The sequence below is a fragment of the Chaetura pelagica genome, unplaced genomic scaffold (genome assembly GCF_000747805.2).
Source record: "Chaetura pelagica isolate M959 unplaced genomic scaffold, ChaPel_1.0 scaffold104, whole genome shotgun sequence".
NCBI lineage: Eukaryota > Metazoa > Chordata > Aves > Apodiformes > Apodidae > Chaetura > Chaetura pelagica.
The window spans coordinates 2,905,634-2,914,304 of NW_009953786.1; positions in this window are offsets into that span (position 1 = coordinate 2,905,634).

Consider the following 8,671-nt stretch of genomic DNA (forward strand, 5'->3'; position numbering starts at 1 on the left):
ATTGTTTTCAGGTTAATGCATGCAGTGGATGCAAAAAACAGCAACAGGGTACCCAGCTGAGCTGAAGCTTGAGCTCGAAACAGCAATTTCATGTGCCCTGAGCCAAACTGTGTGGAGCAGAAGACAAATGAGCAGTAGCAGCTGTCCACCTCATACTTCCAGTAACACTGTGAGCTGTGCTGCTGAGGTGTTGATTTTTCCACCAGATTCCATCTCATCCATAGGTCCATGACAGCAGCTCCCACTTGAGGAAGATCTCTCCTTTTGTCCTTCAGCCTGGCTTGCTGGCAGAGACCTACAGGGTCCTGGCATTGACAAATTGCCTCTGGCAGTTGCAGCAACAGTTCCTTTAAGTTGACTTTAAGGCTTTCAGTGGGACATAAGCCACACTTTGCACAAGGAGGTCTCCCTGGCTGTAGGTGAGATGCTACTTGAGCAAGGCTCGGGCTCCAAAGAACGCTGCACTCTGAGCACTATCAGCAGCCGCTTTGCACAGTGACGGTGAGAGCTGTGTGTCTAATTTGGGCAGCAGCAGATGGAACATTTAAGACAGAAAGAGACTGGCACTACCAGCAGAGCAAAAGGAGAACGTGTTCTTTCTGCAGTACAAATCTCACAAGTGACTCATGACTCTTCTGCAGCTCACACTGACATCCCTTGGTCTTTGTGACTGTGACTGCACATTTTAAAGGTCAGGATGTAGCTGCTTCTTTCCCGGTGCCTTTGAGTCCTTCCTGGCACGAGTTTTGCTCTGAAGAACATCCAGTGCACACGACTTAAGGTACCTTAAGGTTTGATTGACAGGTTCCCCTTCCTCCTGGCTCAAGTGTAAAGATTATGCCATTATGCCAATAAGCCTCTCAGGAGAGTTTGATTCCCGGGTGCTCCTTACATACATAATTATCATATGCATGACTAATATCAGGCAGGCCTGGCGCTGAGGCTCTTGTGTGCCTGAGCCACACCCACATTCCTCCTGTGAGCCCTCATTTCAGAACAAATTTCAATTAACTTTCATCAGATGTTTAAGGTGGCCTAAATCTTTTCTTCTTTGTGTACGTGGTTAAGTTTCACTGCTTTACCTTAAGGATGTACTTCACAAATAACTGGAACAGAGACTGGTTTGGCCATGTGCTTAAATGGTCGTCTGTCTAATGGTCTGGCAACAAAACTCCAGCATTAGCTGGGCTGTGTGTGCAGATTGTCCACAGGCATGAGATTGTGCATCACGAAAGCACACAGGGATGGTTCACCTGTAACCTGCTGGAGGCACAGGCATTTCACCACTGTTCTTGCTGGAATATTAGAAAGCCTGAAGCTGAATGGTATTGGAAATCTCATTGCCTGCCTTCCTCCCCAAAACTGAATTGTCATCTAGATCAGGTAGTAGCTTTCTGTGCAAATTTCAGCTCAAGGTACGAAGTATTCTGGTACCACACAATTTATACTGGATTGAACTCAGCATTATTGGAATCACAGCAGGCTGTGCTCTCTGATGGCAAAATTCCACTGAGAATTTCCACCAGCATAGGTAAACTGCTGGCCAGAAGATCCAAGGGATGAACATATCCCAGTGCTACTGTATCCTTAACTCTCCTTGAGTTCTCTTGATAACTTGTATGTATTGTTTTACATGGAGAAAAGCAAAGAGATACAGGCTCCCATGCAAACCACAGGCTGGAACATTGTGCAGGTAAGGAATCCACTCCATTTGCCCAGAAGATGAAACAGGCCCTCCTCCCTCAGCCACTTGGTAATGTTTCCATCTTTCATGTTTCTGAGCTGCACCCAGCTGAATATAGTAATAATTCACCTTTGACAGTTATGTAAAAGAATGACTGTGGCCTCAGTTCAGCTCCCCTTGAACAGTGAGCTGAAATTTGCAACCACGTTTCGTAACAGTACCTTTATTGGCAAGCTTGCCAAAGGGGCCTGGGATAGGTGACCTTTGCAAATGAATAACCCACAACTTTGACTTTAGAAATAGTTGATCCTGGGAACATACCTTATGCCTCCACTGAACTTATCTTTCAGCAGCTTTACGTCCAAAACTATGTTTAAACTACTTAGACTGTGTTTAGAATTGTAGGTTTATTCCTGCCCAGAATGTTAAGATAATTATGACCACGGGTCATCTTCTGCATTTTTCTAGTCATATTGAATATAAAGTCCAAAAAATGCCCATCTTCATTCCATAAATGCAGTTTGAAAAAATGTCATTCTTACACATCCTTAGTTTTCAAATATCAGGTTGTTCAACTCCCGCTGAAAAAGAGGACCAAAGAAAGAAGAGAGGTTGCCAGATGGAGAACTCCCACATTCCAAGCAGGGATTCGTATCTGAACTGTGTGCTGGACACCCACAACGAGCAAATAGTAAAACTTTTAGAGGACCGATAATTTGAACTACGGGCATCTCAATACAAATACACATGTTGTGGTAGGGAGCATGAGGAAAGTGAAGGCTGCTTCTTTGGATTTACATATTTTCACAACCTACTTTAAAACAACTGAATATCAGTGTGTAATACCTTCTCTGGTAAGCACTCCTGCATTGTTTTCAGGTTAATGCATGCAGTGGATGCAAAAAACAGCAACAGGGTACCCAGCTGAGCTGAAGCTTGAGCTCGAAACAGCAATTTCATGTGCCCTGAGCCAAATTGTGTGGAGCAGAAGACAAATGAGCAGTAGCAGCTGTCCACCTCATACTTCCAGTAACACTGTGAGCTGTGCTGCTGAGGTGTTGATTTTTCCACCAGATTCCATCTCATCCATAGGTCCATGACAGCAGCTCCCACTTGAGGAAGATCTCTCCTTTTGTCCTTCAGCCTGGCTTGCTGGCAGAGACCTACAGGGTCCTGGCATTGACAAATTGCCTCTGGCAGTTGCAGCAATAGTTCCTCCTTTAAGGCTTTCAGTGGGACATAAGCCACACTTTGCACAAGGAGGTCTCCCTGGCTGTAGGTGAGATGCTACTTGAGCAAGGCTCGGGCTCCAAAGAACGCTGCACTCTGAGCACTATCAGCAGCCGCTTTGCACAGTGACGGTGAGAGCTGTGTGTCTAATTTGGGCAGCAGCAGATGGAACATTTAAGACAGAAAGAGACTGGCACTACCAGCAGAGCAAAAGGAGAACGTGTTCTTTCTGCAGTACAAATCTCACAAGTGACTCATGACTCTTCTGCAGCTCACACTGACATCCCTTGGTCTTTGTGACTGTGACTGCACATTTTAAAGGTCAGGATGTAGCTGCTTCTTTCCCGGTGCCTTTGAGTCCTTCCTGGCACGAGTTTTGCTCTGAAGAACATCCAGTGCACACGACTTAAGGTACCTTAAGGTTTGATTGACAGGTTCCCCTTCCTCCTGGCTCAAGTGTAAAGATTATGACATTATGCCAATAAGCCTCTCAGGAGAGTTTGATTCCCGGGTGCTCCTTACATACATAATTATCATATGCATGACTAATATCAGGCAGGCCTGGCGCTGAGGCTCTTGTGTGCCTGAGCCACACCCACATTCCTCCTGTGAGCCCTCATTTCAGAACAAATTTCAATTAACTTTCATCAGATGTTTAAGGTGGCCTAAATCTTTTCTTCTTTGTGTACGTGGTTAAGTTTCACTGCTTTACCTTAAGGATGTACTTCACAAATAACTGGAACAGAGACTGGTTTGGCCATGTGCTTAAATGGTCGTCTGTCTAATGGTCTGGCAACAAAACTCCAGCATTAGCTGGGCTGTGTGTGCAGATTGTCCACAGGCATGAGATTGTGCATCACGAAAGCACACAGGGATGGTTCACCTGTAACCTGCTGGAGGCACAGGCATTTCACCACTGTTCTTGCTGGAATATTAGAAAGCCTGAAGCTGAATGGTATTGGAAATCTCATTGCCTGCCTTCCTCCCCAAAACTGAATTGTCATCTAGATCAGGTAGTAGCTTTCTGTGCAAATTTCAGCTCAAGGTACGAAGTATTCTGGTACCACACAATTTATACTGGATTGAACTCAGCATTATTGGAATCACAGCAGGCTGTGCTCTCTGATGGCAAAATTCCACTGAGAATTTCCACCAGCATAGGTAAACTGCTGGCCAGAAGATCCAAGGGATGAACATATCCCAGTGCTACTGTATCCTTAACTCTCCTTGAGTTCTCTTGATAACTTGTATGTATTGTTTTACATGGAGAAAAGCAAAGAGATACAGGCTCCCATGCAAACCACAGGCTGGAACATTGTGCAGGTAAGGAATCCACTCCATTTGCCCAGAAGATGAAACAGGCCCTCCTCCCTCAGCCACTTGGTAATGTTTCCATCTTTCATGTTTCTGAGCTGCACCCAGCTGAATATAGTAATAATTCACCTTTGACAGTTATGTAAAAGAATGACTGTGGCCTCAGTTCAGCTCCCCTTGAACAGTGAGCTGAAATTTGCAACCACGTTTCGTAACAGTACCTTTATTGGCAAGCTTGCCAAAGGGGCCTGGGATAGGTGACCTTTGCAAATGAATAACCCACAACTTTGACTTTAGAAATAGTTGATCCTGGGAACATACCTTATGCCTCCACTGAACTTATCTTTCAGCAGCTTTACGTCCAAAACTATGTTTAAACTACTTAGACTGTGTTTAGAATTGTAGGTTTATTCCTGCCCAGAATGTTAAGATAATTATGACCACGGGTCATCTTCTGCATTTTTCTAGTCATATTGAATATAAAGTCCAAAAAATGCCCATCTTCATTCCATAAATGCAGTTTGAAAAAATGTCATTCTTACACATCCTTAGTTTTCAAATATCAGGTTGTTCAACTCCCGCTGAAAAAGAGGACCAAAGAAAGAATAAACCAGATCATATATAGAGAACACATCAAAGCAGTAAGAATAAAAAAAGGTAATAAAACCCCAGTGATTTTTCAGGTTATGTTTTTAGCAGATTTCAACTTGTCATGTTTCCAAGCCCTTTTCTTCCAGATCTCAGGTCTAAAAGGTAACCTCCTCCTGTTTCAAGAAAGGTAACATGCTAAAAACAAATGTGAACTATCATGAAATAAATGACACATCTCGAGTCAGCAAAATTACTCCAAAGCTTTAGCGGGAAACTTTTTTTTCAGGTTGTTTTTGTGTGTGACGTTTGTGTTACATTGCCTGAAACAATTCGCTGAAACCTAGGGAGTTTGGCTGAGAGACCTGACACTAGTTTGTGTTACTGACAGTGAATGGAACACACTTACAAACTTTGTATAAGAGGTGAGTGATCTTCCTACGGTCTGGGAAAGGGAAGGAAATGAGAAAAGGAAGTTTTTGTTTCCCTATTTATGTATCTTCTATGGTGTAGTATGGGCATCCATGCAAAGATCCTCACTGAGCATTTGTTTCAGCTCTTTGTAAAAGTGAAAACACTAATAGCAGAGACAGCAGCTGGGGAACAGTATCAACACACACAAAAAAATATATCCTGATACACATAAAAATAGATATATTGTACTCTATACAAAATATATATATATATCCTACAGCCTCCCTATCTGATTTTTAAATGGGCCACAGATTAACCTCATTCACATCCCTACAAACCAGGTTTTATCAGATCCTCAGTAGTAGTTAAGGAACAGAGACTATGAAACTGGTTTTATGTGTTGCCAAAATTAAGGAAATGTCTTTTCTTGGTCAGAAGTCAATATTGAAAAAAAAAATAAATTATTAAATAAAACCAAACCAACAAACACAACAACAAAACCAAAACAAATGCATATGGATAGTGTTGAGGGGTACTTTATTAACTCCTCCTTTATCTTCAGCATTCAGTCCAGTGTCCCAGTGTCATGCTTTTTATTCTTATTAGTGGCTTTCTCCTTTCTGAAAGCATTGCTGGACAAGTTTTAGGCCAGCTGAACAAAAAACCCAAAATGCCAATGACATCTTTGTGAGAACTTAGGAGGCTGTTAGACTCAGAAGACCTGTTGTGGCTGCCTGTTGACAGACTGGTGACAGACACACAGCGTACTGGAAATGGGGGCTCCTTGGCTTGTGTCTCTCTTGGCATTCTCCAGAGCTCATGCAGGCAAACTGTGATGGTCACAGCTAGGCATAAAAGCTGAGCCAGCAGCTTGCTGCAAGCAGGTTTATGGAGGGATCTATCAATAATGACAACACTTCTACATCAGCAACGAAGCCTCTGTGTGCTCAGGAGGCTCCAAGGCTTTGACAATTTGTACAAGGGTTATGCTGTAGAGGTGAAAAGACAGCAGGTGGAATAAGACTCAGAAAAGTCCCTAGTACTATCACTGCAAATCCAGCTGAGGCAATGACAACTCTCTTGGACATGGCATGTTGCTCCACATGGTGCATTTTTGGCTCTTGACCCTGGGTGCACGACCAGACCTCTGCTGCACTGTAACGAGCACCACTTCCCTGAGCAGAGGGGCAAGGCTCCCACACTAGCAGCACTGCCCTGCCCGCTCCTCTGCCTGCTCTGTGTTGCATCAGAGTTCACTTGGCTTTTACCTTAGAGAGAGATTACAGACATATTTTTCCCTCTAAGGCTTTGTACTGTGCTCAGCCTAAGTCAGCACGACTGTGGGCCCAACAGCCATTAAAGATCTATGCCAGCTGTATTTTTTAAAGAAAACCAGATTAAAAAATCTCAAGGGCAGCTTGAATTTTATAGTGACCTCTCCTGTTGTGCTGGTTGGTCAGTGTTTGTGCATTTCCCTACGGTGTTTTTCTTCCATCCACAGTTTCACTTTCATTTCTCTTGGGCTCTTGAGTTTCAGTTCTCTTTCCATGTTGTCCTCTTCCTTCTTACTGCCACTTCCCTCAGCTACTGAAATATTTGGAAGTCAACTTGGAATATCTTTGTCTTCTCTTTGCTTTCTCGTACTATTCCTTTTCTTGTTGTGTTGTGTTTTTTTTTGTGTGGTTTGTTTTTAATTGGTTGGTTTGGGTTTGGTTTTTTTGTTTTGGTTTTTTTTGTTGTTGTTGTTATTTTGCTTGTTTCTTTGTTCTGGTTTCTTCCTTTCTTCCTTCCCTTTCCCTTCCCTTCCCTCCCCTTCCCTTCCCTCCCCTTCCCTTCCCTCCTTCCTTGACTTCACATCTTTCCAGTGTTTTTCTCAAGTACCATACTTTAGGCCATTAAGAGAGGGAAAAATAACAAGGTCTGAATTTGTGAAACTAAGTAGCAGCTTAGGAACTATCAAAAACAGAGATGAGCTCAAGTATTTTCTGATCTTGGGGTGCGTACTTTCAACCATTACCCTCATGCGTGCACACTTGTAGATTTATGAATGGATCAGCAGACCTTTTTCTGTCATCCCCCTCCTCCCTTTTCTGCCAAATTAAATTCCCTTTTCGCTCTCTATGGCTTTATTTGTTTGGAACTATGTCACATTTTATTTGAATCACGTATTGTTAACTTAGGAAATGTTATTTCTAACATTCAGATCATTGTAATTCTGATCCTGCAAATTCTATTCAGACTAAATATCTGATCAAATTACTAAGCAGAAACCTCAAGCCTTGCTTCTGTGCTTCCACAATTCCAGCTTGGCACATCCCCTGGGAGAGTCACAGTAATTTTTCTTTGAAAAAAACCCAACACATAACGATATGTCAAGAAATGCTGCAATTCTAGAGTTACTACTTTATAATGACAATGTAAGAAAATACTATCCTAGGGTATTACGATAGCTGCTTTGACTAATAATTGTAGGGATCTAGAAAAATTCATGGGTCCAGCCGGGCCCTAACCAGCAAACAATATAAAATAAAGGAGGATAAATGGGGTTATGAGACCTCCTGCACCTATTCTTTACCTTCTTGGCCGTGGGATCAGCAAAGAACTGCTAGCAATCCAGCATGCAAGGGCAGGACTTGACCCCTTTCCCACTCTCCACTGCATTCCTGATGACAGAGGTCCTGGAATAGGCCTTGATAATGGTGACAGCACCGGTGTGATGCTAATGAAAGAGGGGAGCTGCAGTGACCCAGGTTTAAGACCATTTGTATTACTAGAAGAGGACTGAGTACCAATTAGGAATGCATAAACCTAAGTTATGCTACCTATGTTAGACCTTTCCCCCCCCCCCCCCAATAAATGCATTTGCTGCTGCATGGATGGACAAATGCAGGATGTGGTTCAGTCTGCAACCAGCACGCAAGACTGCTCGTCGGCAAAGCCGACTAGGCCTATTATTATAATCTGTGTGACATTTACTTACTTCTTTAATAAGCAGGCTCTTTCATTGTAGCACCATCAGCTTCTGGGCAGAGATAAGGGGGAGCTGGCATTAGCGGTTTATACTCTGTTGTTGTTGTAAGCAGTTCAGGGTTGCTGCTTTGCATAATTGTAATTAAAACAGATTTTATTCTTCACTGTTTTACCCTGCAAGTCACAGGCTTGATGCTGTTTTCAAATGTCTTAATGTAAATGTGTGGGAGCCGAAGCAAGGAGCATGGCAACTTTCTGATTACTCAGAGCATTGCTTAATCTTCTAATTGTCTCCTCTTTGTCGTCGTGGGTCGCAACAGTTGGGAGCAGAACGGGCAGAGCGAAGCAGCCCGGCTATTTCACGGCAGGCTCCCCGTAAGCCGTTCGGCCACGCTTTTATTTCTGAAACACTGCCCGCGCTTCCCTCCCGTGAAGGCGCCTGACGCGAAGCTGCAACGGCAGTAGCTTAAA